This window comes from Camellia sinensis, chromosome 5 (genome assembly GCF_055761805.1).
Source record: "Camellia sinensis isolate YWXY chromosome 5, ASM5576180v1, whole genome shotgun sequence".
Taxonomy (NCBI): Eukaryota; Viridiplantae; Streptophyta; class Magnoliopsida; order Ericales; family Theaceae; genus Camellia; species Camellia sinensis.
Genome location: NC_138965.1, coordinates 202,485,086 through 202,512,904, shown reverse-complemented (window position 1 = coordinate 202,512,904; position 27,819 = coordinate 202,485,086). Strand labels below are relative to the sequence as shown.

The 27,819-nt window shown below is 36.6% G+C and overlaps 1 long non-coding RNA gene across 4 annotated transcripts; it reads right to left on the bottom strand.

Annotated features, from left to right (window-relative positions):
• Positions 1 to 1,081: 1,081 nt before the first annotated feature.
• LOC114323271 (uncharacterized) lies at positions 1,082 to 27,749 on the bottom strand. 4 transcript variants are annotated; one of them, XR_014330864.1, is made up of 6 exons: positions 25,171 to 27,749; positions 21,266 to 21,345; positions 18,409 to 18,505; positions 15,181 to 15,259; positions 15,040 to 15,070; positions 1,082 to 1,400 (listed from the first exon to the last, which is right to left on the bottom strand). It is a non-coding gene; the product is annotated as an uncharacterized LOC114323271 (long non-coding RNA). The 4 variants fall into 4 exon arrangements; XR_014330863.1 differs by lacking the exon at positions 1,082 to 1,400 and having other exon boundaries at positions 14,793 to 15,070; XR_014330865.1 differs by lacking the exons at positions 1,082 to 1,400; positions 15,040 to 15,070; positions 15,181 to 15,259 and adding exons at positions 17,762 to 18,081; positions 18,227 to 18,275.
• Positions 27,750 to 27,819: the final 70 nt, after the last annotated feature.

Genomic DNA, 27,819 nt, shown 5'->3' with positions numbered 1-27,819 from the left:
GATAAACACTAAAACTGTGTTTGGTTGGGGGATCTAGTTCAAGTCCCATTAATATGGTATAGCTTGAAATTGAAATGCTCCTCCAAGCTCTCTATTTATATTAGGAGAAACACTGACGTTGTGTTTGGTTAGGGGATTTAGAAAGGGATTTAAAAAGAAAAAATGAAAAGATGTCTGAAATTAGATGAAATTTAGGTATATTTCATTTATATTTCACCTATTTTTTGTCATTTTCTTTTTCAAATCCTTTCTCAAATCCCCCAACCAAACAGAGTATAATAAATCTAGTAAACAAGTAAAAATGGTAACAAATCTGGCAAAAATCTTGTTTTTAACAAATCATTTATATTATGCCTATTGTATATGTGCTATTTAATTTGATATGGTTATTCTTCATAAAGAGACAAACAATTAAATAAGTAATCCAAATTTAAATTTTGTAAATCAAACACACCATTTCTGTTTATATTGTCAGAAGAAAAAAAAATCACAATTTTATTGTATTTTTATTGATTTGAACTTTTGTCATTGATTAGAAATACCTTATCCTTAATTTTTTTGGTATGAGTCAATTAAGAATATCAAGGATATGATTTATTATCAATATGCAAAAAATGTCTATTGGTTAGAATAGGAAAGAAAATAGATGATTTTCAAAATAATATACATTGTTGGTGAAAATACCAGAAAAAATTATATTTTATTGATAAATTATGCAAAGAAAATGAGATACAAATAGATCAGGCTGAGGCATGAATATCTCATTTTCTTTAAGGAGATCAAGCCCACTGCGGTAGGAAGAATCCAAATACCGATGCAGCAGTCACAAAATTATGACTTGTCCCCTCCAGGATACAACAGCCCGACCACTTGTCGTATGGTTCAGGCCAACTCTGCACAAGAAGGTGAACCCAAAGCTCCACCAAGAAAAACACCCTTCTTTACTAGTAATCTCTCTTGTATAGAAAATAGTTGGTGTGTTGGTGTAGAAAAGAGTAGATAAGAGGGACTATTTATAGGCCATTAGGACCTTACAAGTTACACCAAAATAATGGCCATTAACTAAGAGAAAATGGTTACACTAAAATAATGACCATTAACTAAGAAAAAATAGTTACACCAAAATAATAAATAAAGATATTAAAATGGTCCAACATATATATATACACTTCAATGAGATTTCCTCAATTAAATTGGAGATTTTCCTCAATTAAAGCATATCTAGCTTCCCCGCAACAGTTTTCTTTCTCTCCGACTTGCCGTTCCAACAAGAAGGTGGCTCATTGGGTAGCCAAGGCCCAATCCTCTAATTCTCTTCCTTCGTTATGGACTGTATTTCCCCCTGTTTCTTTTGAGATCTTGTTAATTTTTGACGTATCTTCTGTTTAATTGTTATATATCTACCAAAAGATATAACGTTAGTACATATTAATGTGTGTTCGAATAATCTTTGGTATAATATATAAAGTAATTGTTTCGAAACTTGAATTCATAACCTTAAGGTACAAATTTGTGAAATCATTATATAGTCTTTTTCGTATACTTTTTCCGTTTGTATATTATTAGTCTCATTTGCTACTAACTGTGCACCATGGCTCGTTTCTTCTCCCATTCCACAAAACACCAAAAGGTCTGCCAACGCTGAAATACAATTGCATACAGTGTGACAACATAGTTGAGGAACATTAGTCGTATGTAGGGATGAGCGATGGATATTCCGATCTGTTCAAATCGATCGAACCAAACCGATCTGCTGCATTTTGGACGGATGTGTGATGACGAGCAGACGGTTGCAGATTGATTTTTTTCAATCCACCTAGTTTTGGACGGCCGGCGGATTTGAAGTTCTTTTGGCCTCAACTGAACCGTCAAACAGCGAGCACCCCTAATAATTTGTGTTTTCAATTTGTTTAGATATTATATTTGTATTTTCAATTGAAAAAGAGTTTAGATATTCTGCTGTGTTTTTAATTTATTTTCAATTTGAAAATCTTTTTATCAAATGGCAAAGGTTGATATTTGATATTTTTGTGTAGAAAATATAAGGTTTAATTTTGTCATTTTAAAAAAAAAATCAAATTAAATAGTTTTTGAATAAAAAAAAAGCAATGAAATAGTTTTGATAATGCATGGTTTTCTTATGGATTGTTAGTATAATGATTATTATAGCCTACAAACCTTTGTGAGAGAAGAGTATAATGATTATTAGTATTTAACAATTTACTTGATAATCTTTTGGTTATGTTAAATTGGATTGTTATATATAAAATAAAAAAAAATGGATTGTTATGTTAAATTAAATTGGATTGATAATCTTTTGGTTATGTTAATCAGCACTCCGACGGTCAAGTCAGTATCCTCTCAAGTTTACTTCTATCTCAAGTTATTTTATCTGTTCTCACATACCTTTCTTTGGTCGATGTTCCTCTATTTATACTAGTATCTGGTCCCAGGGGTCGGGCCCACTCTTAATCCAACGCATAACCGCTTATTCGGACTTTTAGTCGTATGCCAGTTCCTATTCGACTCCCTGTATGGCCGATTGCACGGTCGACTTAGATATTTGGCTTTAAGACCCTTTTGGATAGAGCCGAATCGTCTCTGTCCTGATTTTCCTTCAAACAAATCTGGCTTTCCTTAGTATGTGATTATTCAGCCCCCACAATTACCCCCCAAACATCCAACTAACGCCAATTAGTTGGCATGTTTGGTTCTAAACCTGGAAAGTCAAAAATACGGCGCTTGCACTCTCTCCAATACTGAAGCGTCAGAACACCCATGTTTTTAGAAATCATTATAATTTCCCGCCCCTTCGTACGCGTTGTTCATTTAGTGCGATTTGAAACCGTGGTGTCCCTTCGAACATTTTTTTGTTTGTGACTACGTAAGGCTTCTTGGTTGCCTCTCAACATCTCTTTCATTTCGCGACCTCTGCAACTTCCGTCCATTCCCCATTGTCCTCTCTGTTCCTTGTAAGTTCTTTTCTTCCTCATTCCAACTCCCATTTCCTTCTTTGTTTTTAGTTTAGAGTACTTTCCATTATGGCTCGGATGGCGAAACATTTGAAAGCCCTTCTTTCTGCGGATCGTGTTTTCGCTTTTCGACGCCATTTTTTCATTCCTGACGACATCCACCTGTCACTCGTGACAAAGAGCGTAGTTGACATGGAAAGGACCGATGCGAGCACGATCATCTTTCCTCTCCTGTCAATCGCTGAGGGCGGAGTCCATTTCCCCCTTCACCCATTTTTGAGGGTCGTCCTGGGCTACTGGGGTTTACTCCCTTCTCAACCTAACGTAAACTTTTACCGAATCATAATGGGAATAGTAGAATAAACCGCCGACTTAGGCTTAATCTTGGAATTCCTACTATTCAGCATTGCTATGCCTTGGCCAAATCCTCTGGTCAGCAGAGACGCTACTTTCTTAGGGCTAAGGACACCGACTACCATTTGGTAACTATGCTTGCCAGCTCTTGCAAGCGTGTTGATGATGTCATGGTCATTGTCCAAGGCAACTGGGAATTCGGTGAGGGCGAAGATCCCCTTGATCCTGTGCCTAGACAAAAAAGTGAACCAGGTGGCCGTGTAGTCCCATTTTTCCGTGCATGTATTATACATTCATTCGGCTTAAATCCCATGTACTAATCGTTTCAATTTGTGCAAGTAACAATTTGAAAAAAGTACTTGCTTCGGCTGACGACGTTGTACTTCAACAAATCAAAACAACGCTAGAATTTTTTAGCCATCCCAACCTCCAGAAACAAGGGCGGGCCGCCCATATACTGTTGCGATACGAACCTACATACGCCACTTTTTCGGCTGCGGATCACATTCCGATTCCGAAGGGCAAGCAACATCTCACGGCACTCATTTTCCCGAACTATAAGAACTTGAGGAAAATTGGTGTTGGCGATTTGGATTTGGAGCAAGGTGAGGTCGCCGAATCAAACGAGCAAGTCGGCATTAACAAGGAAGTTTACGCGGCTCTCAACTTGGCTTTTAAGGAGGTCGACATTAACTCTCTGTCCATTTCAGGCCAGGTTGACACATCGTTGGAAGATATTTTCACCGATTTAGGAGATCTTCCCGGCACTGATCCTGAAAACATGGCCGGGAAATCGCTTGCACAGATGGCCAGAAGAAACAATGCCGAGAAAATGGCGGCTCGAAGAAGGGCCGAGGCCGCCAGGTCCGAGCCCCTGTCACCTGTTCACACTGATTTTCCTCCGGCTCCAGTTAAGGTTGAATCTTCCCCGGCTCTTGTTGAGGAGACGGAGCAAGTTATTGTGGATGAGTCGGCCGCTGGGCAATCGGACGATAGATTGGCCGAACAGAGGGGGGAAAAATGCCTCGCCGAGTTTGGAGTCAATTCCTCTGATAACTTGGTCGACAAATAGTCACGAATGGAGGAATCGCAGAATATTACAGTGCCGTTTATTATCCAACCAAAAATAAAGAACACGCCGGTTTCAGTTGACGCGTCAGCTTTGAAGGACCCCGTTATGGCCCTAAGTATGGCCTCATCAATATCCTTACCAGTAGATAGGGCTGCGTTCCGTGCAGAGCCGGACGTGATGTCGATAGCGCTAGCTGCTCAGTCGGCGATTTTGGTACGTACATGACGCATTATCAGTACTATTTTGTTAAATAATGCTGATTAACTTACGCGTGCTTTGATTCAGGCGGCAGACAGGATCGCAGAGATTGGTTGTCGTTATTACGACACCATTGAGCAAATCGGCTCACTTAAAGCCGAAATTGACATCGAAAAGGGTAAGGCTAAAGAGGCATTGGCGGAACTGGCGGTGGCGTCTCTCAGGGCTAATGTCGAGGAAGAAAAGGCTAATCGCTCGGAACTTCTCAGGATAGCCACCGAGGAAAGAGCAAATATTAGTGAAGAAGCGCTAAAATTAGCCAAGAAAGCAATTGCCAAACTGGAAGCCGACTTGGAAGAATCGAAAAAGGCGAAAGAAATTGTCGACTCCAAGGTTTCCAAAGCGTTCAGTGCTGGCGAGAACGCTGCCTTGGAGAAATATGTGGAAGAAGTTCCTAAATTTGAAAATCAGGGGTTCAATCACGGTTGGCTCAAAGCTCTGGCGGCCGATAATGTGGTATTGGATCAACAAATTCCATACAAGCAACTAGAGGTTGAACCGTTGGAGTCCGATCCCGAAGAATGAATTCCATGTTAATGTAATTTTGCATTTTGCTTGGTGTTTTGATGTATGTAGTTTTTGTAGGTTGTTTGCTTATTTATTCTATTTAGAAGTTAAACATAGGGCAATTTTCATGTGTAACTCAATTTATTAATGAAAATCACCTTTTTTGTCTGTTTTCTGCATATGCCAAGTTTTAGCCGAGTATGGTGATGTAACCTAATTCGGCAATAACATAACAACTTAAATCGGCAAAAACGTAATCGGCTAATTAATAGCCAAGTATGATGATGTAATCATATGGACAAGCCATTTTAAAACTGAATCATCATGTCTTATGTCAAGTTTAACATTGAAAAGCCGAATGAAACATTCAGCTTGTAATGTCATTGAATGTCATATGGCGATCGGAAGGGGTATAGTTAATGTTTATATAGGGGCCGAATATTTGTGGTTCACGGGGCAGTGACTTGTTGGCATAATGCAGCACAATTAAGCCGAATAGATTTGTTAATCTACCCTTGCCCCAGCTAATCAATTAACAGAATTGCTGAATAGATTTGTCAATTTGACCTTTGCCCTAGCTAATCAATGAACAGAATCACCGAAAACTTGTGGTTCATGGATTGCGTAGGGCAGTGACTTGTTGGCGTAATGCAGCGCAATTAAGCCGAATAGATTTGTTAATCTGTCCTTGCCTCAACTAATCAATGAACCGAATCGCCGAATAGATTTGTCAATCTAACATTTGCCCTAGCTAATCAATGAACATAATCGCCGAAAACTTGTGGTTCATGGATTGGGTGGGGCAGTGACTTGTTGGCGTAATGCAGCGCAATTAAGCTGAATAGATTTGTTAATCTGCCTTTGCCCCAACTAATCAATGAACAGAATCGCCGAATAGATTTGTTACACTGGCGTAATGCATTGAAGCGGTCGCTTTGGGAACACTACACCCGTAATTAATAAGTAGAGTGGGGGTTAAGTGCGCGTGTGTGCTGCGCTATTTTCGAATTCAATTGACTGCAAGGAGCATCGTGTCGAACTGAGGAAATTTGGATGTCAAGAAGAGTATTCTACAACAGCAGAGGGGAAGGTAAGACATTAGCTGAACTGGACTCAGGGATGAATCAAGGGGGCGAGACTATACGAGTGGGAAATAGGACGTCAGAGAAGCGCGAAATGCGCCACTCCCCCCGTCGTCGAAGTAGATCTTCGAGAGGGGGCAGGGCAGGGAAATCACCTAGGAAGGAGAGACAGCAGCGAGGGAGCTCCCCCCGTTCGCGAAATGAAACCAACAGGGCACCACGTCCGTTGAGTTTTTCAGTCTTCGTTGGGAATAAACTGATGACGGAAGCGGATTCGATTGTCCACGATCCAAATGTGGTGGTCGAGTTTGCTCGACAGATTTTTCCGCCAGAAGTTTAGCAATCGATGGTTGGCCGGCAGGATTACAAAGTTTTTTGGGAGGGCGTCCATGGAGCGGTGAAGGGACTATACACCTCCTATGACATCGGCATACGTCTTCGTGCCGTGCGAACAGAGATAGAACAGAAAGACGGCCGCATTCGGAGCTTGGAAGCTCGTGCAGAGAAAGCCGAGAACGAGCTAAAGAAAGCTAAAGCTTCTGAAACTTAGTCGGCGAGTCAGGTGAACCCGATTATCGCGGAAAGAGTAAACCAACGGCTTTTGGGTCATGCGATTGCTGATCGGGACACAGTGAGCATGTTCACAGAAAAGCAATAAAAACGAGGGCCTACGAACAAGGCTTTTTTGACGGCCGAAAAATCGGTATTGAAAAGACGAAGGAAAAGTTAGCCGAGAATGTATGTCAGTGCGAAAACCGTGGATTTAAGCATGGGTGGATCAAGGCTCTTCAGGCCGCGGGTGTCGATTCGGAGTCACCTCTATATCATAATTACAAATTTCCCTTCGAAGCTTACGATGCCGAGAAGACAAACAATGAAGAGGGTGCTGATTAAATTTATATGTTAATACACATTGTACCTTTGAGTTTGTCAAAGCCATGTATTTTTGCTTTATTTAATGAAAAACGTATTTGCTATATTTATGCTTTATTTAATGAAACACAAGTTTGTATTCCGATTAATGTTTGTACTTCGGCCCAAATGTGACATTCACGGATGGGGCTCCGAATTCAGAGTCATTTGGCCAATCGTGACATCCATGAAGGGCGCTCCGAATTCGGAGGCTTATTCGGCCCAAACGTGGCATTCACGGATGGGGCTCCGAATTCAGAGTCTTTTGTTTTTGGCCAATCGTGACATCCATGAAGGGCGCTCCGAATTCGGAGACTTATTCAGCCCGAACGTGACATTCACGGATGGGGCTCCGAATTCAGAGTTTTTTGTTTTTTGTCCATCGTGACATCTACGAAGGGCGCTCTGAATTCGGAGGCTTATTCGGCCCAAACGTGGCATTCACGGATGGGGCTCCGAATTCGGAGTCTTTTTATTTTTGGCCAATCGTGACATTCACGAAGGGCGCTCCGAATTCGGAGGCTTATTCGGCCCAAATGTGACATTCGCAGTTGGGGCTCCGAGTTCGGAGTCTTTGTTTTTGGCCAATCGTGACATCCACGAAGGGTGCTCCGAATTCGGAGGCTTATTCGGCCTAAACGTGGCATGCACGGATGGGGCTTCAAGTTTGGAGTCTTTATTTTTGGCCAATCGTGACATCCATGAAGGGCGCTCCGAATTCAGAGGCTTATTTGGCCCAAACGTGGCATTCACGGATGGGGCTCAGCATTTGGAGTCTTTGTTTTTGACCAATCGTGATATCCATGAAGGGCGCTCTGAATTCGGAGGCTTATTCGACCCAAACGTGACATTCACGGATGGGGCTCTGAATTCGGAGTCTTTTTGTTCCCTGCTAAACCATTACTAATGTGACTAAGGTAAAAAATACATTGCATTGGGGAATTGAAAGATGTATACATAGCATTTCAGCGTAAATTCAAAACAAGCTAGCGTGCCGTACAAGTTGGTCTAATGATAAAATTTGCGCAGATGTGTGGAATTCTAGGGGTGTGGCAAACTTCTCCCAGCCATGTCTTTAAGTCGATATGCCCCAGTTTCAGCGATTGAATCAACCTGATAAGGGCCGCCCTAGTTGGGGCCTAACTTTTCATCAGCAGGATTCTTAGTAGCAGGAAGCACTTTCTTGAGAACCAATTCTCTAAGCGTGTAATGACCCAACTCTACGCGCTGATTATATGATTTAGCGAGTTGTTGCTGATACCACGCCATGCAAGTGAGGGCACGATCTCAGCGTTCTTCAATCAAAGTCAGGTCCAAAGCCAACATCATGGGTAGGCTGATCTCCAGGGAGATAATTGACTGGGTTCCGAAGCACAAAGCGAATGGCGTTTCCCTAGTGGACCGCCTTGGAGTAGTGCGATGAGCCCACAACACACTAGGCAATTCTTCAACCCATCGGCCTTTAGTTTTTTCCAACCTTTCCTTGATGTCGTCTAGGATGACTTTATTGGAGGCCTCCACTTGACCATTGCTTTGTGATATGCCAGCGAGGAAAAGTAGGGTCAGATACCATACGTGTTGCATAACTCTCAGTAGACGCCATAATCAAATTGGGTACCGTTGTTCGAGACAAGTGCTCTTGGTATGCTGAATCGTGTTATACTATTTTTCCATACAAAACGCTTAACGTCGACATCTCAAATATGTGTTAACACCTCTACTTCGACCCATTTTGTGAAATAATCTGTTACAACAATCAAGGATCGCTTATTCCCTGGAGCCCGTGGTAATGGTCCGACGATATCAAGTCCCCATTGAGCGAACGGCCAAGGGCTAGTGATAGAGTTTAACTCCTCGGAAAGCAGATAAGTTAAAGAGGAAAACTTTTGGCATTGTTCACATTGCTTGACATAACAGTCGGCATCCGTTCGCATGGTCGGCCAATAGTATCCCTGTGTTACGGCTCGGTGGGCCAATGAGCGTCCTCCACAATGAGCACCGCAGCTACCTTCATGTATTTCAACCAAGAGTTCCTCAACTTTATCTGGGTGAACATATTCTAAGTACGGCCTAGAAAGAGATTTTTTGTAGAGCTTCCCATGTAGATCCAAGTAGTATCGCAGGGCTTTATTTCGCAGTTTGTAAGCTTCTTTCTTATCTATTAGGAGTTGTTCTGAGGAAAGGAATACAACGATAAGGTCTATCTAACTTGGACCTAGTTCAATGATGTTAATCGGAACTGGTTCAGGAGAGGCAATGCTCGCCTCAGGGATGAATCTTACTTCAATTGTCCGTTTGATTTCTTAGTTGACGGCAGAGGCTAGGCAAGCAAGAGCATCCACATGCGTGTTCTGATCCCGAGTTATTTGATTCAGTTGGTGGTGGTCAAATTTCGCGAATAAGGAGTTTGTCGTTTCCATGTAAGCTGTCATGCGGTCATTTTTAGCAGCATACTCCCCTTTCAACTGGTTGATTACCAATTTCGAATCACAAAAGACAAGCAACTGCCGCGCACCAAGGTGAAGTGCATTCCGAAGGCCGGTTAGCAATGCTTCGTAGTCGGCCTCGTTGTTTGATGCATCAAAGCCCAGTTTGACCGCCTGCTCGATTATTGCCCCTTTGGAGGTCATGATTACTATACCCACCCCACACCCGCGTTGGTTGGATGACTCGTCGCAATACATTTGCCAAATGTCTCCAACATATATTCTCCAGTTGGATTTAGGTTGCACTTGATCAGTCTTGAAGTCAGCGAGAGACCCCGTGAATTCGGTTACAAAGTCGGCGAGCACTTGCCCCTTTATGGAAGTTTTGGACAAAAACTGGATATCATACTGGCTGAGTTCCAGAGGCCATTTCGAGACGCGCCCTGATGCTTCTACGTTACGGAGCGCTGACCGGAGGGGATAGTCCGTTAGTACCCCTGTGGTATGCCCTGAAAGTAATGCTTCAGCTTTCTTACGCCCATGACGAGAGCAAGGATGAGTTTTTCCAATGGAAGATAACATATTTCGACGTCAGCCATTGCTTTACTTACATAGTAAACCGGTCGCTGCTCCCCAAGTTCTTCCCTTAATAGTACGGCGCTGACCGCCCGGTCAGATACCGCCTTATACAGAATGAACGGATCACCTGCCGAAGGTGTTTCCAAGAGTGGGACTGATCGGAGGTAAGTTTTCAAGCTGTCCAAAGCGGCCTGGCACTCGGGAGTCCATTCAAAAGCTTTGCCTTGCCAAAGTGTGTGGAAGAATTGTCGGCAGCGGTCTATGGAACGACTAATAAACCTGTTGAGCGCGGCGGCCATTCCCATCAGCTTCTGAACCTCTTTAACTGACCGAGGAGAGCCAAGTTCTAGAATTGTTGTTATTTGCCTCGGGTTAGCTTCGATTCCGCGGTGGTTAACAATGTAGCCAAGGAATTTGTCGGATCCGATGCCGAATGCACACTTTGAGGCGTTCAGTTTCATTTTGTACTTTCGAAGAATGCCGAATGTCTCTGCCAAATTGGCTAGATAGGCGTGCTTTTCCTTAGATTTGACCACCATGTCATCGATGTACACTTCCATGGTGCAGCCAAGCTGTTCCTTGAACATGGCAATAACTAGTCACTGGTAAGTTGCCCCCGCATTCTTTAGCCCGAAAGGCATGACCTTGTAGCAATAGGTCCCTCTTGGGGTAAGGAATGCCGTCTTTTTTTGGTCCTCCGGATGCATGGCAATTTGATGATAGCCTCTGTAGGCGTCCAAGAAGCTCATGCGTTGATGATGTGCCGTTACATCTACGAGTTGGTTTATTCTGGGGAGAGGAAAGTAATCCTTGGGACAAGCTTTGTTTAAATCCGTGAAATCCACACAAACACGCCAAGATCCATTCTTCTTCTTTACAACTACGGTATTAGATAGCCATGTAAGATATGTTACTTCGCGAACTGCCCCGGCATCAAGCAATCGGTCAACTTCTTCGACAACGGTCGAAGCATGCTCCGCGACTGACCGCCCACTTTTCTGAATAATTGGCTTACATTTTGGATCAACGTTTAAGCGATGTTGGGCCACAGATGGATCCACCCCTGGCATCTCGTATGGTGTCTATGCAAACGCGTCGAGGTTGCCGAGTAAGAAGGATACAAGCTCGTTCCTATCAACTTCGCTCAGGGAAGTGCTCATCGTGAAGAATTTGTCAGGACCCCCATTAATTTCGACTTAATCCAGATCTTCAGTTGCCTTTTCATTGGGGATCTTCCCAATGTCCTCAAGGCTTTCCCAATCCGGTACTTCAATCGAATTCACTTCCAATTCTTTTGCCTTCTTCGCAGCAACAAGAAGATGGCATGCATGTGCCGATTTTTTAGAACCCCGAATTTGTTCAATTTTGTACTCAATCGAAAAACGAAGTAACTGATGGTAAGTGCTTGGTGCGGCTTGCATGGTATGTAACCAAGTTCTTCCTATGATGAGATTGTATGGTGAAGAAAGTTTGACAACCAGAAACTCTACATCTACCAATCTGGTGCTTGCCCGAACTGGTAGTGTGATTTTTCCCAAAGGATACTCCAGGTTAGCGTTGAAGCCGAATAATGGGCAATCGGTAGGCAACAAATCCAAGTCCATTAAGCCGAGTTTAACGAACGCTTTGTAGTACATTATTTCTGAAGTGCTTCCCTGATCGATGAGAACACGTTCAATGGTGAATCTGTTGACGCGTAGCTTAATGACGAGGGGATCGATGTGTGGGAGAGTCACTCCAACTAAGTCGGCGTCATCGAAACTGATCCTCCCAGTTTCATAGGGCCGTTTTGCTGGTGTGATCGGCCTATGGTGGCTAGGTTGTAACTGAATTGTCTGTATCTCGTCTGACGATGGCAGGCTATATATCATATGAATTACACCAAGTGGAGATTAATCTGGCCGTAGGGCTACTGTGTTCGATGGATTATTCTTTCGGACATGTTGCGCCAGCCTACCGTCTTGTACCAGTTCCTCCAAGTAGTCCTTCAGGGTATAACAACTGTTGGTGTCATGACCATGGTCCTTATGGTACTCACACCGCTTGTCCCTTCTCCGAGTATCAGGAGGTCCAATCATTTTGGGCGGCCATTTAAAGAATGGAAAGTGTTGAACTTTCGATAAAATCTTGCTGGCCGGCTCTGCTAACTCCGTGTACTTTTTGTCCAAGCGTCTTGTGCGCCTGCTATCCACTTGATATTGTTCATTCGATCGGTGTGAACACTGATCATTTGATTGGCACGAGTCATGCCTTTTGTCTCGTTTAGCCCGATTCTGCAATTCGGGGCTCCTCAATGGTACAACGCTTATCGGATGAACGATTTCAAGTGGAGCAGTCTTAACAGCTTTCTGTCCGGCTTTGACCCGTAGGGCATCGTCTTCCACTTTGCAATATTCCTCGACTTTCTTCATTAATGCCCAGACTGTTTTAGAGGGCCGTCTGGTCAATGAACTACGGAGGGGACTATCAGGATGTAATCCCATCTTAAAGGCGGTGATGGCCATGAAGTCATTGTAGGCGTCGTCTACAAGGTTAAAGCATTCCCAATAGCGTGTCGAATATTCACGAAGGGTTTCTTCTGGTTTAATGTGCATTGCCCAGAGAGAATCGGCTTGCTTTGGCTGGATTTCATTGGTAATGAATCTTGCCCTGAAGAATTTTTGGAGTTGATCGAAGCTTTTAATCGATACCAACTCCAATTTATAGTACCATCTGACGACCAGTGGTCTCAGACTGCTCAAAAACATTCGACACATGAGGGCTTCATCGTTAGCATGTAGCGTCATCGCCTGTTTATAATGACGAATATGATCAGTGGAGTCCGATTTTTCGTCGTACAGGGTGAACGACGGTGCTTTGAACTTCTTGGGTAGCACTGCCCTTGCAATTCGTCGAACAAAAGGGTCATGCTTATCTTCTTCATCTGAATCATCACTTCTTCTTTCTCGCTTGTGCCGTACATACGGACTTCCTTCGGATGAACTGGATACATCGACTCGTCCCTTCTTTCTAGGTTCCGAGGATGGTGAATCAGAATCACTGTCATTATTGTGTTTCTAAAATCGACGTCGTCGATCATCCTTCTTTCCTGAAGGTCGACCCCGGTTATAGCATGCGGCCTATTGGGATTTCGCCACCTCCAGGGCCAACTCCTAGCATAGGCGCTCGTTCTTAGCCATCATATTTTCCAGACGTTGTTCATTTTGCTTTGCTTGGTCCATGATTGTCTGCATTGTCTCATGCGCTGATGTCGAGGGTGAGGTTTGGGCTACTGAGTCGAAGTTCAAGGCCTGTCGTGCGGTGATATTCTCTGGTCTAAGCATGTTTCTTGGGATGATGTCATCTCTTGGCGCAACGTCGTCAGCGACTACCAAAGGATCATCTGTTACACCCGCCATGGATGTGCTTGAGTATTCCCACAAACGGTGCCAATTATGGAGAAGTGGTTTGGAAATACTCCAAGATCCAGTAGGCGTTCTTGATCCTCTGATTACCACCTAAAAAAGGATGAGCACTCCGGTCGGGGGTGCCGGAATCAGCACTCCGACGCCAAGTCAGTATCCTCTCAAGTTTACTTCTATCTCAAGTTATTTTATCTGTTCTCACATACCTTTCTTTGGTCGATGTTCCTCTATTTATACTAGTATCTGGTCCCAAGGGTCGGGCCCACTCTTAATCCAGCGCATAACCGCTTAATCGGCCTTTCAGTCATATGCCAATTTCTATTCGGCTCCCTGTATGGCCGATTGCACGGTCGACTTAGATATTTGGCTTTAAGACCCCTTTGGACAGAGCCGAATAGTCTCTGTCCTGATTTTCCTTCAAACAAATCTGGCTTTCCTTAGTATATAATTGTTCGGCCCCCATAACTATTAACTTAAGTCTATTGAAATTGGTGTCTTATTGATTGACTATTGTATACCCGTGCCTTCAGGCACGGTTAAAATATTGTTTGAATGAAAATGTAATTGAATGTAAAATTATAGGTAAATGAAATAGTGAAAAGTAAACACATAAAGGCTACGTAAAATTCAAGCACAACAAAAGTATAAAATTTTAAACAAACAACATAATGTAAGTCGCACAACACATAAACATATAATAAAAATCAGACGAAATACGTCAGCCAGTGCTCTGCAATAAATAAACAACAAATTAAGCACACCAGCCTATGCTCTACAATAAAAAGAAAATGCCAAATAACAAATTAAGCACACCAGCCAATGTTCTGTAATACAAAAAGAATGCAAAACAACAAATTAAGCACATCAACCAAAAAAAAATGACACAAATTGTGCAATGAACAATTATTTAAATAGATTAATGCGTACACAACTCAATCCTATATGAAAATAAATTATCAACTTAATATAAAAACAACACCCTTCCTGATAAAAAATATATATGGAAGCAAAAATTCAAACTCAACCAAATAAAAATATGATTAGTTTTCTTTAACCTAATTCAAGAGCATATTAGGAAGAAAAAACAAAAAAACAAAAAAAAAAGACTATCACCTAATGTGTTACATTTACAAAAACAAACTCATAGCATAAGCAAATAATAATTCAAATGAATATTATCCAACATACATCTAAACTTAGTTATAAATTTCATGTAGATAAAAAGCTTTACAAAACAATTGTAAGTAATAAAATTCACATTGATAGGAAATTTTACAAAAAAACATTTCACAAATTTACATGGCATTGTGCAAGTAGTATGTCAATTTTATAATATATGCACTATGCAAGTAATATGTCAAAAAACAAAAAATGATCGAGGTTCATGCTCCAAAACAAATATTTCAAAGAAAGAACTTAAAATGAAAATGTTGAAGAGCCATAGTACTGAACATGCATTTTCCTTTCCCTTACCCGAAACGGTGGCAATTTCCTTTTCCTTTGCCTACAAAAAGTAAAAAAATATATATATTTAAAAAGTTTAAAAAATAATGTAAATAAGAATATATGGTGTTTTGAAAGAAAAAAAAAATTATATAATTAAATTGGGCCTACCTCTCGAACCCTAGATGACATTAAGGTCACGTTCATCACGGATGACAACATTAGCATGTCTTTCTTGAAGAAATTTAACCTATAAATACAAAAGAATTAGAGGTAAAAAAAAATTAAAAATTTATACATCTAAGAAAATGAGAAAAAGAAGTCAGTATTACAGTTCAGCGTAGGTTTCCATCCATGTGTAAATTATAAGAAAAGATCATTTTGTTATAAGGAAATTAGATTAAAAAAATCATGAAAAGAAAAGAAAATTAACTTCAACTTATAAGAAATGTGTATTTTTTTTTTCAAATAAATATAAAAGAAAACAATTTACGTGACTAAAAATAGTAATGTTATCCATAATTAGAGATTGAAGGTCAATGGTGTCTCACCCTGAAAGTGTTTGGTTATGTAAATTTGACAAAGGTAACTGTAAGGCAAAATGAGGTTTAATAATTACCATAAAGAAAAAATAATCAACACAAAATTAACAACCTCCTAACATATTTTAGTTAAGAACCCACTTTAAGAAGTTCGTTTATGCATGAATATCACAGATGGAGAAATTGAACTATCTAAAGGCACTGTGTAAATTATGTTAGAATCAAAATGTAGCTATAAGTTATACACATCATGTTAAAATTTTTAGAGTCTATAGTATTTTTTTATTTTTGATCGACACTGGAAAAATATAAAGAAATATTATTCTTCTTAAAGAACTTTTAGCAATTTTAGTAGCCAATCGGATAATAAAATATAAAAATTAATTTCAAAGAGAGGGTTACAATCAAGATGAGAAGAGCAGGTACATAAACAGAGAGATAAGATTTTTACCTTGGTGTTAAATGATTTTTGAGAGAAGAAGTGGAAAAAGTGAAGAATAAGAGGTATGTAAAGTACAGAATAAAAGGAATGCTCGTGCCTAATGGCACGATGTAAATACTATTGAGATCAAAATGTAGTTGCATAGAAATGTAATTTATCGAAAAACATACCAAAAACTTAAGACATTGAGAAATATAAAGAAATATTGTTTTTAAAACACTTCCAACAATTTTGTTGGTACCACACACTCTATAGAACTGAATTAAAGATAACAACCCCTAGGCACGGGTACATATATTTGTTGTTTAATCATAAATATTTCATTTTCATTATTCATTCGTTACCAACAAACACTACACCAGACAGTGCTCTACAATTTCAAAAAATTAAAATTAAAAATAAATACCAAAATAATACACACCAGCCAGTGCTCTGTAATTTTTGAAAATGAAAATTAAAAATAAACAACAAACAATGCACACCATCCAGTGCTTTGCAATACCAAAAAATTACTAAACACCAAATAAAGCACACCAGTCAGTGCTATGTAATCCCGAAAAATAGAATTCAAAATTAAATAACAAACAATGCACACTAGCCAGTGCTCAGCAATCTAAAAAAAATTAAAAATTAAAGTGAAACCTTATAGAAGAAGAGATTCAAGACTTTCCAAACTTGAATATGAGACTGAAATTGTCTTAAGCACCTATCACTTGGAGAAAATATAAAATTTTATTTAGAAGGAACTTCTAGAGGGAAAAAGCTGTGTATTTAAAAAATATCTATAAAAAAACAACTATTTTTCAAAAAAAATATTTTTTAATATAGAAGTGAATGTAATCAGATAAACCCAAAATAGCATTGGAATAACAATTTTGTCTCAATATCTTACCATATTGTGACCAGATGTACTAGAAGACAAATTTTATGGTAAAATGTTTTATGAAAATTTTCATAATATCTCTATTTAATCAGATGTCTTATGTAAATTTTATGTAGATTAAGGTTCAAGCACATGATTAGGGTTCATCCTAGAGCACATGAAATAAACAAAATGGGTTCAAGCACTGATTCTCTCGGGTAGTTAACAATCAACAGCTAAGAACCTGAAATGTCCGAGAATATCAATTTAAATTTAGATAGGAATTTGAAAAAGAAAAAGAAAAGATGAGGGAAATATAAAGTAATTATGATTCAAACACAACCTTACATACCTAAGCAAAATTATTTTTGTTGATGAAATGGTACCAATCCAATCTTAGATTAATAGGCTCTTTTCAAATGCATGCTCTTTTCAACTATCAATTAGTAACCACATAAATGTGCCAAAAAGCATGAAAAAACATTTCTATGAACATATAAAGAAACAAACCAAGTTGAAGGTAGTAAATAGCAATTAAGTGCAATGACTGTTTCAACCTTCCATATTGAGTGACAATTTTTGAACATGAAAAATCCATTCATAGAAAAAGACTTATCTCATCTCAGAGCAGAAAAACAAATAGAAGTCACCCATTCATAGAAACACATTTCATTGCAAAAGATTCATCTCATCAAATAGTAACCTATTTCATAAATCGAACAATTTTTTTCAACCCATTTCATATTCATATAATTGAAGTCAAAACCATAAAGAAACACAAATATTTATGCCCAACTCAAGGAAAAAAAATTCAATCAACACTACATAAACAAACGTGCTTTAAATGGTAGCTAAAATGATGTATGACAAATAATAGGGAACTAATAATTAGACCAAGCAACCATATGACAAAACAAATGTTTTGCAATAAGAAATGAGTATACATGTCTTTAAAAAAATTTCATAAACTAAACAACTTAATTCCCAATAGAAGCCAAGCATCCTATGAAAGAATTGGGATACCTTTAATGGGTTAACATGGTGCATTGAAATGCTACGACCAGCAGCTGCACACATGCGCGCGCGCGCGCGCGCACACACACACACACACACACACAAAAATTGAAAAATCAAATAGCTCCAACTATTCAAATCCTCCCATAAACAAAATATGAAACCAACCCTTTTGGATCCAATTGGTTTGCTCATGGGAAGCAGCCAACCCACTACCAAAAAAAATAAAAATAAAAATAAAATTAGATTCAAAACGCAAACTCTTCGCTTGGCAAATCAATACAACAAACGCTAACTAACTTAAGTCCCCCATCATCTACAAATCAATACAGCCCAAAAACCCCCATTTAGACTTACCCAAAAATCCAAATCACCCAGTCATATTCATTTTGCTACCAACCTTCAACTGAAAATTGTGAATACGTCTCAATCACCCCCCGCAAAATTGCCAAAGCAACAATACAGTTCATATGACTATTGACACCACAGGTCCATAACCATGTTTATATCAGCAACCTTTACATAAAGAAAAACAATACCTGCTCAAAATGGAGGAACCCCACAAAACATAATTCCGCTTCAAAACCTTTGGGGCCATATAGTATAGACTCCCTACTATCTTTGAAAACTTCTCTCCTGAATGAAGATGTAAAGGAAGTTTAAAAAATCATCAAAGAACCCACTCAAACCCCATAACATTCTCAACTAAAATATTCAAAGTGACCAATTAAATCAAGAATAACAAATGCATGGAAATAATAAAAAGAATGTCTAATCATTGCCCAAAACATACACCAAGGAATAACAAATGCATGGAAATAAAGGAACTTTGGGTTCTTTTGCTTAAGGCCCAAAACAACAGTCAAATGAAAACATACACCAGGAAAGGAAAGGAAAAATGAAAATAAATATTGGCCAGGGAAAAAAAATAAAAGACATGAAAGAGAAGCTTAGACTTCACCATTCAAAAATCCATGCATAACACAATCCTAATGAAACATAACATGACTAAAGATATAAAGGAAGACAACACACCAAGGAAAGATACATGCCCTATTTGTGGGTAAATGGTAGCACCAATTTACAAAACTCATCCATGCCATGATGGATATAATTAACCAGTAATCAGGGAAAGATCGATTTAAAATGCTTAGAAATTGGATTATCTGCAGAGGCCTCTTAAATGCTCAGATGAAAAATCCATATGGAAAAATTCATTAACAATACTGTAACCCATATGAAAATTTCCCAAAATTTCAGCAATTTTTTAATTAAAAAAACACTAAGGATAGAGAAAAGTGATTGATAGCATGCTGGTTATTAAGTGAGGATAGAGAAAAGTGAAAAATATAAGGAATAAAAAATGCGAACATGATCTCTTGCTATTAGAGAGAAAATGGAGGTTAACTAATGACCCGTACCTAAAAATAATCTCAAAACACATACATAGTTTGAACTATCCATCACAAAAATATAATTCTAACATCGAAAAACACATACAAAATATAATTCAACATATCACTAAAACTAACATCGAAAAACTGTTTGTAGTATAATGTGTTTTTATGCTCGAAACTTTGGTACAACAATTATGTTAAATAAACACACAAAAAATGTAGACAAAAGAACAATGCATACAACAACACAACTATAAAAAGAACACACATACAACAACACGCATGAGAAAGAGTAAGACATGAATTGGAACTAATTAAAAGGAAGCTACCATCCATCTGTTGAACCTCAAATATCCAAGTAGATCATTTTCATAGAACTTTATTTTTTTAACACAAAAAATAAAATAAAATAAATAAATACAAAGTGAATAGCTGAAACAAAAAAGGGGAAGCCATCAATCACCAAGAATTTGCCTAACATTTAAGAGGGTACTTCACCAACATTAAGGGTTGAAAGTGAAACCACCTTCTTCTTCACTTATGAGGTACCATTATGCATAGTCATCGAATTAAAAGTATAAAGCATGTTTAAACTACTTCAAGCATAAAGTAAATTTATGCCATCACTCATTACTCCAGGATGACTAACTAATAACATAGATGGTCTACTGAATTAATTTAGTTACAAAACCAAATATTTGAAGAAAAAAAGAAACGGCCAATTGGCTTAAAACTGGCTCTTGTTACTCTAGACCACTTTACTATTTTCCTTTTACAAATTCTTTCTAGACCTCATTGAGCCAATCTCAGCATTATTAATAGTCTTACAAAATAACTGGCAAAGCTGAAAGTATAATTTTTTTTTTTTATCACAACTTACAATCCTCACTCTAAAAGCAAAATAAAAAAAATGGGAGGAGGAGAAGAAGAAGAAAGAAAAAGAAAAAAAAAAAATAAAGAAAGGAAACTGTAAAAAATAACAGATGATTTTCACCCAATGAAACTAAAATATATTGAGTTAAGAGTCACAAGGGTAAAGGGAAGAAGAAGAAAAAAAATTGACTCTAACCCATCCAATCAAAATTTTAATTTATTACAATCACATTTGTTTGTCACATCTATTTTAAAATGAATATACAATTGTGCCTACAGTGTCTAAATTTTAAAATGAAAATTTTAATTGATTATAAGCACTAGTAGAGTTATAGGGTATGAAAAAAGTAATAGGCAAAGTTATTTTATTGAATCAACATAATCTCAATTTCTCTTCCACCCCCAAAAAAGAAACACAATAAATAAACTTCTAGTTCCCCAAACAAAGATCCGAAATTGTGAAAAAAAAAAAAAGAAGCTCACATCTATTTTAAAATGAATATACAATTGTGCCTAGTGTCTAAATTTTAAAATGAAAATTTTAATTGATTATAAGCACTGGTAGAGTTATAGGGTGTGAAAAAAGTAATAGGCAAAGTTATTTCTTGAAACTCCCCCAAAAAAGAATATACAAAGTTATTTCTCTTCTACCCCCAAAAAAGAAACTCAATAAATAAACTTCTAGTTTCCCAAACAAAGATCCAAAATTGTGAAGAAAAAAAAAAAGACTCACTTGTTCAATGGACTGTTGTGCCATTGCTCTCTATTTATTGAAACATTCACTAATAGACCCACACAACACTTCCATTCATTGTATAACTTGAATTTTTCAAGTTTAATCAAAACAAAGTAAAACATCTTGTTTTTGAAAAACAATAAAATCAAACATAAAGGCATTCTAAAATTATCACAATGATTATCAGCAAAATTGTATGAAATTCAAAAATTAAAATAGAAGACCCAAATTATCACCATAAAAAAATCAAGTACTCACTCTTCTTGGTTCTGAACCTAGTTGAACAAAATTTAAGATTCTTAATTTTCACAACATGTAAAAATTTAAGATTCTTCATTTTACAACATGTAAAATGAAGCCAAGTTGAACAATAGATAAGAAACAAATTACCTAATCAACCATTGTAGCGAACAAAGCCATAACAACTTTTTATGAGCTAATCAAACACTCTTTCACCAAGGCATATGTACCTGAAGCAAAAGGAAGAATAGAAAATATAAGTAAGCAAGTTCCATTGTCCATTATCCAAAATCAACTCCCTAAAAATTGCCCACTATTTGTTATTAAAAATAAGATCCAACTCCCACTGTTTGATTTACCAATTTGAATATACTTCTATTTTTGTTAACGTTACCAAATATCCAACACATGTATCATTCACTATTTGGGGGGGAAATGTAGAAAATGATAGATTCACTCACTAAGATAACTTTGATCAATTAGGACATCCACATTACCAACACTAGTGCATTCAAGCACTGTTAATCAAACTCTCTATAGAAAAGGTTGTTTAATCGTTTACTTGGCATGTCATGATAGATTCACTCACTATTTGAACAACAAAAAAGTATAATTATATAAGCAATTGGTTTAACCAAAAGAAAATAAACTATTTTAATTAAGGCATTTTACAGAACATCCAAAATTTGACCATTAAAAACAATCGCCACAACTTTTTAGCAAAATTTGCAATTAGTTACCTAACCAAAGCTAATGATCAAGAAGATAACCAACAATTTTATAGCAATTAAGATAGACTCACTCCAAAATAAGAACATCAGCACTTGAACAGAACATCAGCAATTAACCAACAATTTCATTTTCTTTACTGTTGCTGCCACTTTCTCGGCAACCAAGCAGGATTGAAACATTTCTGTGTTGATAACAAACAAACAAAAAAAATAAAAATAAAAATAAAAATAGAAATAGAAAAACAAACCCAAATAAAAGAGGGGGAAAAAGTGAGAGATAAAAACCCAAATAAAAACCCTAGATTCTTCCCCAAAAAAAAAAAAAAAAAAACAACGAGGATAGCTTTCTACCTTGGAGCTGCGTAGAGAGAGAGGAGGCAGAGATTGAGGCAGATGGTAGAAATCACCACTGAGGCTATATTCCAGAAATCATCATTGGAGATCAAACTTGTAGAGAGAGAAAGCTTGGTAGAAAGAGGAAGATGTGTGGTGGGAAGAGGAAGGAGAAGAGGAAGAGGTATAAGAGAGAATGGAGTTTCAAATTTTGAAATCAAAATCAGAGAGAGAAAGAGTGAAGATGTTTGTGTGATTCAATTCTAAGGGTGAGAAAAAATGAGAGAGAGAGAGAGAGAGAGATAGAGAGAGAGAAACATTTTCACCCAAATGATCCCAGAAATACCAAACTGATCTGAAGCATTGATATTCACCTAAAAAAATCTGAACCATTGAAATGTCCAAAGGAGAGTGAGACATTTTCAACCATTGGATTGAATCAATCTGATTGTGTATATTTTGACAAATAGACAAAAGTCTCATAAAGATTCAAAAACGCTTCTCCCTTATTATATAGATAAGTCATGTTTAATTAAGTTGTAAGTATAGTTTGATTGAGTAGTAAGTAAAAACTCAATAAGTAATAACCAAAGTCTAATAGAGTAATAAGTGGAAATTGAAATATTTCATTGAGTAATAACTTTTTGTATGGTAGAACTTTTCGTAAATGGAAGATCTCCGGAAAACTTTACCTAGGAAGATTTCTTTTTTATAAATATACTTAGGAATATCTCTCATTTATCAACATTTATTACTAAGAATAAATGAATACATTTACAAAAATTATTATTCTTTACCTATTACAACATGAACAACATTTATTAAAAACAATAAATGAATACATCTAAATTAGTTAATTAAGAAAAAATGAAAAACCTCCCAATTCATTTGCACACACTATGAACAATAGTGTTTTTCTCTATAATTTTTTTACAAAGGACAAGTGAAAGAGGGTGATTTTGATTTTCACAAATTCAATGCATTCTGCAGGGAAGAATCTATCTATGTCTCTAACAATGTTTTATTTTAACATAATGTGGTATTTTTAGTTTATAATTTTTAAGATTTTGTTGGAATAACATTTCACCTAATTAAAGGGAAAAAAAAAACCATTGAATAGTAAGTGGAGTCTTATTGTGTAGTAAGTGAAATATTATTAAGTAGTAAATAGAGTTTAATTGAGTAGTAAGTGAAACACCATTAACTAGTAGATGTAGTTAATTGAGTAGTAAATGAAATCAGACGAAATAGTAAGTCAAGTATAATGAAGTAGTAAGTATAGTCTCATTAAATAGTAAGTAGGGTTTAATATAGTAGTAAGCAAAACCTAATAAAATAGTAAGTGGGGTTTAATATAGTAGTAAGTCATGTTTGATTAAGTTGTAAGTCAAATTTGATCGAGGAATAAATGGAGTATCAATGAATAGTAAGCTGAGTAACATTGACTAGTAAGTAGAGTCTAATGAAATAGTAAATAAGTCTTATTAAGTAGAAAATTAGATTTAATTGAGTAGTAAATTAAGTAAAATGAAGTGGTGTGTTATTAAGTACTAAGCTAAGTCTAATCTATTATTATATTTTTACATTTTATTTAAAATTCATGGGTCTTGTTTAATAATTTAAAATTTATATTTCTAATTATTATTGACCATTTATTGTGACTGTACTTACAATTTGTTCTTATTCTACTTAGGGGTGTTTTGGGAACAAGCTAAAAAAACTAACTTTATAACTTTTTTACACAAAAATCACAAAACAGTCAATTTTTTTTTTTATACAAAAAAGGCACAAAAAGCTAAAAAAGTCAAAATATCAACTTTTAACCAACTTTTCAAAACACCCCTTACTATTCTACTTAAGAATCAATAGTAAGAGAGGTTTATTGAGTAGCAGTCATATTTGATTGAGTACAAGTCAAGTTTGTTAGAGTAGCAAATACACAATTAACGAGTAGTAAGTAGAGTATCAATGAGTAAGTAGAGTATCAATGAGTAGTAAATGGAGTCTCATTAATTAGTAAGTTAGGTTTAATTTAGTAGGAAGTAGAGTCTCATTAAATAGTAAGTGAGATAATAGTAAGTTGAGTATCATTAAGTAGTAAGCGAAGCTTGATTGGGTAATAATTAAGTTGAATATTATTAAGTAGTAAGCGGTGTTTAATTAAATAGTAAGTAAAGCATAACAAAATAGGAATTAGATGCTCATTGAATAGTAAATGGAGTTTTATTACCATTCAAAAACATAACACTTACCATTCATTCTCATTCTATTTACAACTCTTTGTGACTCAACTTACCACTTACCATCCATTTTATCACCTAGTATTATACTTACCATTTTTTACTTGTTATTTCCTAATTAATTTGTTTATGTTTATTACAAATGGAAGACAACATCGAGCAAAACAAGAATAATATTATATGTTTATAGCCTTCTTTTTCCCTCCATTTCTTATCACACAGTTTCCCTTTCTTTTTTTCTTTTTCTTTCTTGTTCATCACTATGTTAGTTACTATTAACCGATTACTGAGTAAACTTTCAAATCTAGATTCAAATCTAATTCATGACTAAGATCCGACACTACTAAACGTGTTTTTATACGTTAGGCGATCACTTCAAATTCAAAATATTTTATTTTGTAATGTAAAAACGAAAATTAAAGTACCACAATTATCTGTTGCAACGATGAATGGATTGTGAAAGTAATTAGTAATGTTTGTTTGATAATGATTACTTTGACTATTATTATTTTTTTGGTTGCAATAATACTTGTGTAGAGGTTTTCTTTTTTCATGGAGGTTTTTTCCCTATCTAGATTTTTTTTTTTCCCTATGTGGAGACTCGTATCCTTCCTAAGTAAAGTTTCTCTTTATCCCTTTTGAGATTTATCTTATACTCTAATATATTTTATTAGATGACTTATTATTGGATATACAGGATATGAAATTATATTTACTAATAAAATTACTTACTATGTATAACATTACTTACTATCTAAACATCGCAAACTGCCCTCCAATCATTGGCAAGCGCTATCCCTCTTTCAACATGTGCTACATCTAGAGTCATATTCTAGACAAGGCATTGGTCATCATATCTTTCATCTCACTTCAACAGTCAATGTAATTGCTTGGTATCATTTGTCTGTGTTGCAGCTTCAACTTCAACAAGAGCACACCTTAAAGATGCAATGATCTTCGATGCTTCATCACCAAACCCCACGTTGGCCAACCTTGATTCTGTTTAGCCTGTCAACACTGCCACTCTTAACTGTTTGCATTCACAATCCGCAGCTTTTGTTGGAGTAGAGATACAATATTGGAAGAATTACAACACAAATCATGGGCAAAACGAGAAACTTATCAAGGCCACAACAACCAATCTTAAGTGGTTCAAACACTATATTGCAAGACACAAATTGCACACTGAAATGAAACTTCTGTAGTGCCAAAGCAATGAGAACTGTTAACGGATCAAAATCAAAGGGATGACTTCCTGTTAAACAAAAATGATGACTGCCATAAAAACATACATCTGAAACATCAATATCAAAATTCTAACTGTTCAGAATACCTCAAAACTCCATATATTATGTTCTTATGGCAATATCAGAGGGAATGTAAAGTTAAAAAGCAGTAAACACCAGATCTGATGACAGCTTAAGATTAAGTAATTTCATGCCTACATTCCTGGTGAAATATAACTTTGATAATTGAGAAGACACACAGGAATAGTTTGTATGTTCACCATGGTGTTGCCTTATAAGTTTTATGACGTCAACAGCAAAAAGAATTGCAAAACCCTGTCTTCAAAAATATTTTGATGAGTTGACTGCTTTAATTACAAAGAAATTATCAAATCTAAACACAGATTACCACAAGGCAACAACAAAAATAAATTACAAAATATCAAATACAAAAAAAAAAAAAAAAAAAAAAAAAGGGAGATAAAATAGTTGTTTTGAAACAATATACTTCTTTTCTACAGATAAAAACCAGAAATAAAGAAAATGCACAAATGAAGAGCCAAAAAAAATTAAACAAACAGGGTTGGCGAAAACAGAGAATTCAACAAACTGTCTACTACAGAGCCAAAATGGAGAAAATAAAGAAACAACTCTGGACAAACAGTAACAATGTGATATGAAACAGTATACGAATCAAGATTATTATTGTTATCCATAGTTTTGTCAAACTATAGGAGTTTAGAACCATGAGATTCTGGATTCAATTGGAAATTGAGTGATTCATGTGATTCAATTTGCAATTCTCTACAATTAATTGCTATTCACATCAATTCAATCGATTATGTTTTTATTTTTGTTTACATAGTGCATGAAACAACATTGTTTTCGCCTCTCTAGCAAGAAATATAATAGAGATTAATTAGTCGTATTACTACATATGGCTTTATACGTATATATATTCATTTTAAACACAATGCATGTATTTTCTTTTTTATGTATATATTAATATTAATATAAAAAATTATATATTATATTAACAAAAGTGAAGCTTACTCTCCACGATTCAATTCACAATTTCATAACGGCATTAGAGTCTAAGAGAGGTAGTGGGGAGCATATGGAGCCGTTAGTACTTGCCATCACTCTTAAGTCGCAACCTTTATTCCCTCTCCACATACATAAAATAAATAAATTAAGATATTACAGAATTAAAAACTAACCAAAAAAATAACTCAAGTATTCAAGTCTCCAACTCCAACGCAAATGACTCCACCAGCTAGCTAATACTGATAAACTAATCTTTATAAAACAGTTTACCATAACCATATAGCATTGAAAAATCAGCAATTGCAACAGTCCACTTGCCCCTTAAAAATTGAATTAGTAAATCATTTTGTAGCAGCAACAAAGCAGGTATTAACATAAATTACATTGTTCTTGGATCACTGATAACTGCACATGGCATATCTTTATTGTATAATCACCACAACAGACTTGCTAAGCATTTACAATAATTCGAGAACAAGTCTAATCGGATTTCAGAAACAAGGTACTCCTATATGTCACTTGAATTTAATTCAACAATCTAACAAGCAAATTAACATGACAATTAAGCGACATGTTCTTTTGTCAATTCTCACAGAACTTGCCATTTGACATAGATGAGACAAGCAACAATAAGTGAAGAAAAATTATTAATGTTGCACCATGCTCGTAAAGCCTGAAATATAAGTAAAACAACAGGCTATGTATTTTGGTGCACAAAATTCTAATCCATTTACCAAGTAAATGAAGATTGGAATAATATCCCAACCCAGTAGGCTAATCATGCAGGAGTAAAGAACTCCCAGAAAAAAGAAAAAAAGAAAAAAGGAGTATATATCCTACCAACATGGCAAAAACACTAAGCATAAGTCAGCAATGTAGCAAATTATCTACCTTAAAAACATATTTAGAAACCAACAAAAACATTAAAAACTCTTAACAAAATAACCATGTGCAAATCATTCCTTGCATATAAATTACCATATCACATCCTACACATTGTAACATGTATGTTAAGATGCCACATCCTTTTAGTCTGACTATGATTCAAGACACAACCTGTAACGTTGTGAGCAAATACTTCATCTATACCCTCATGCACCAATGAGAGGGTTGTGGTATCAGGATCT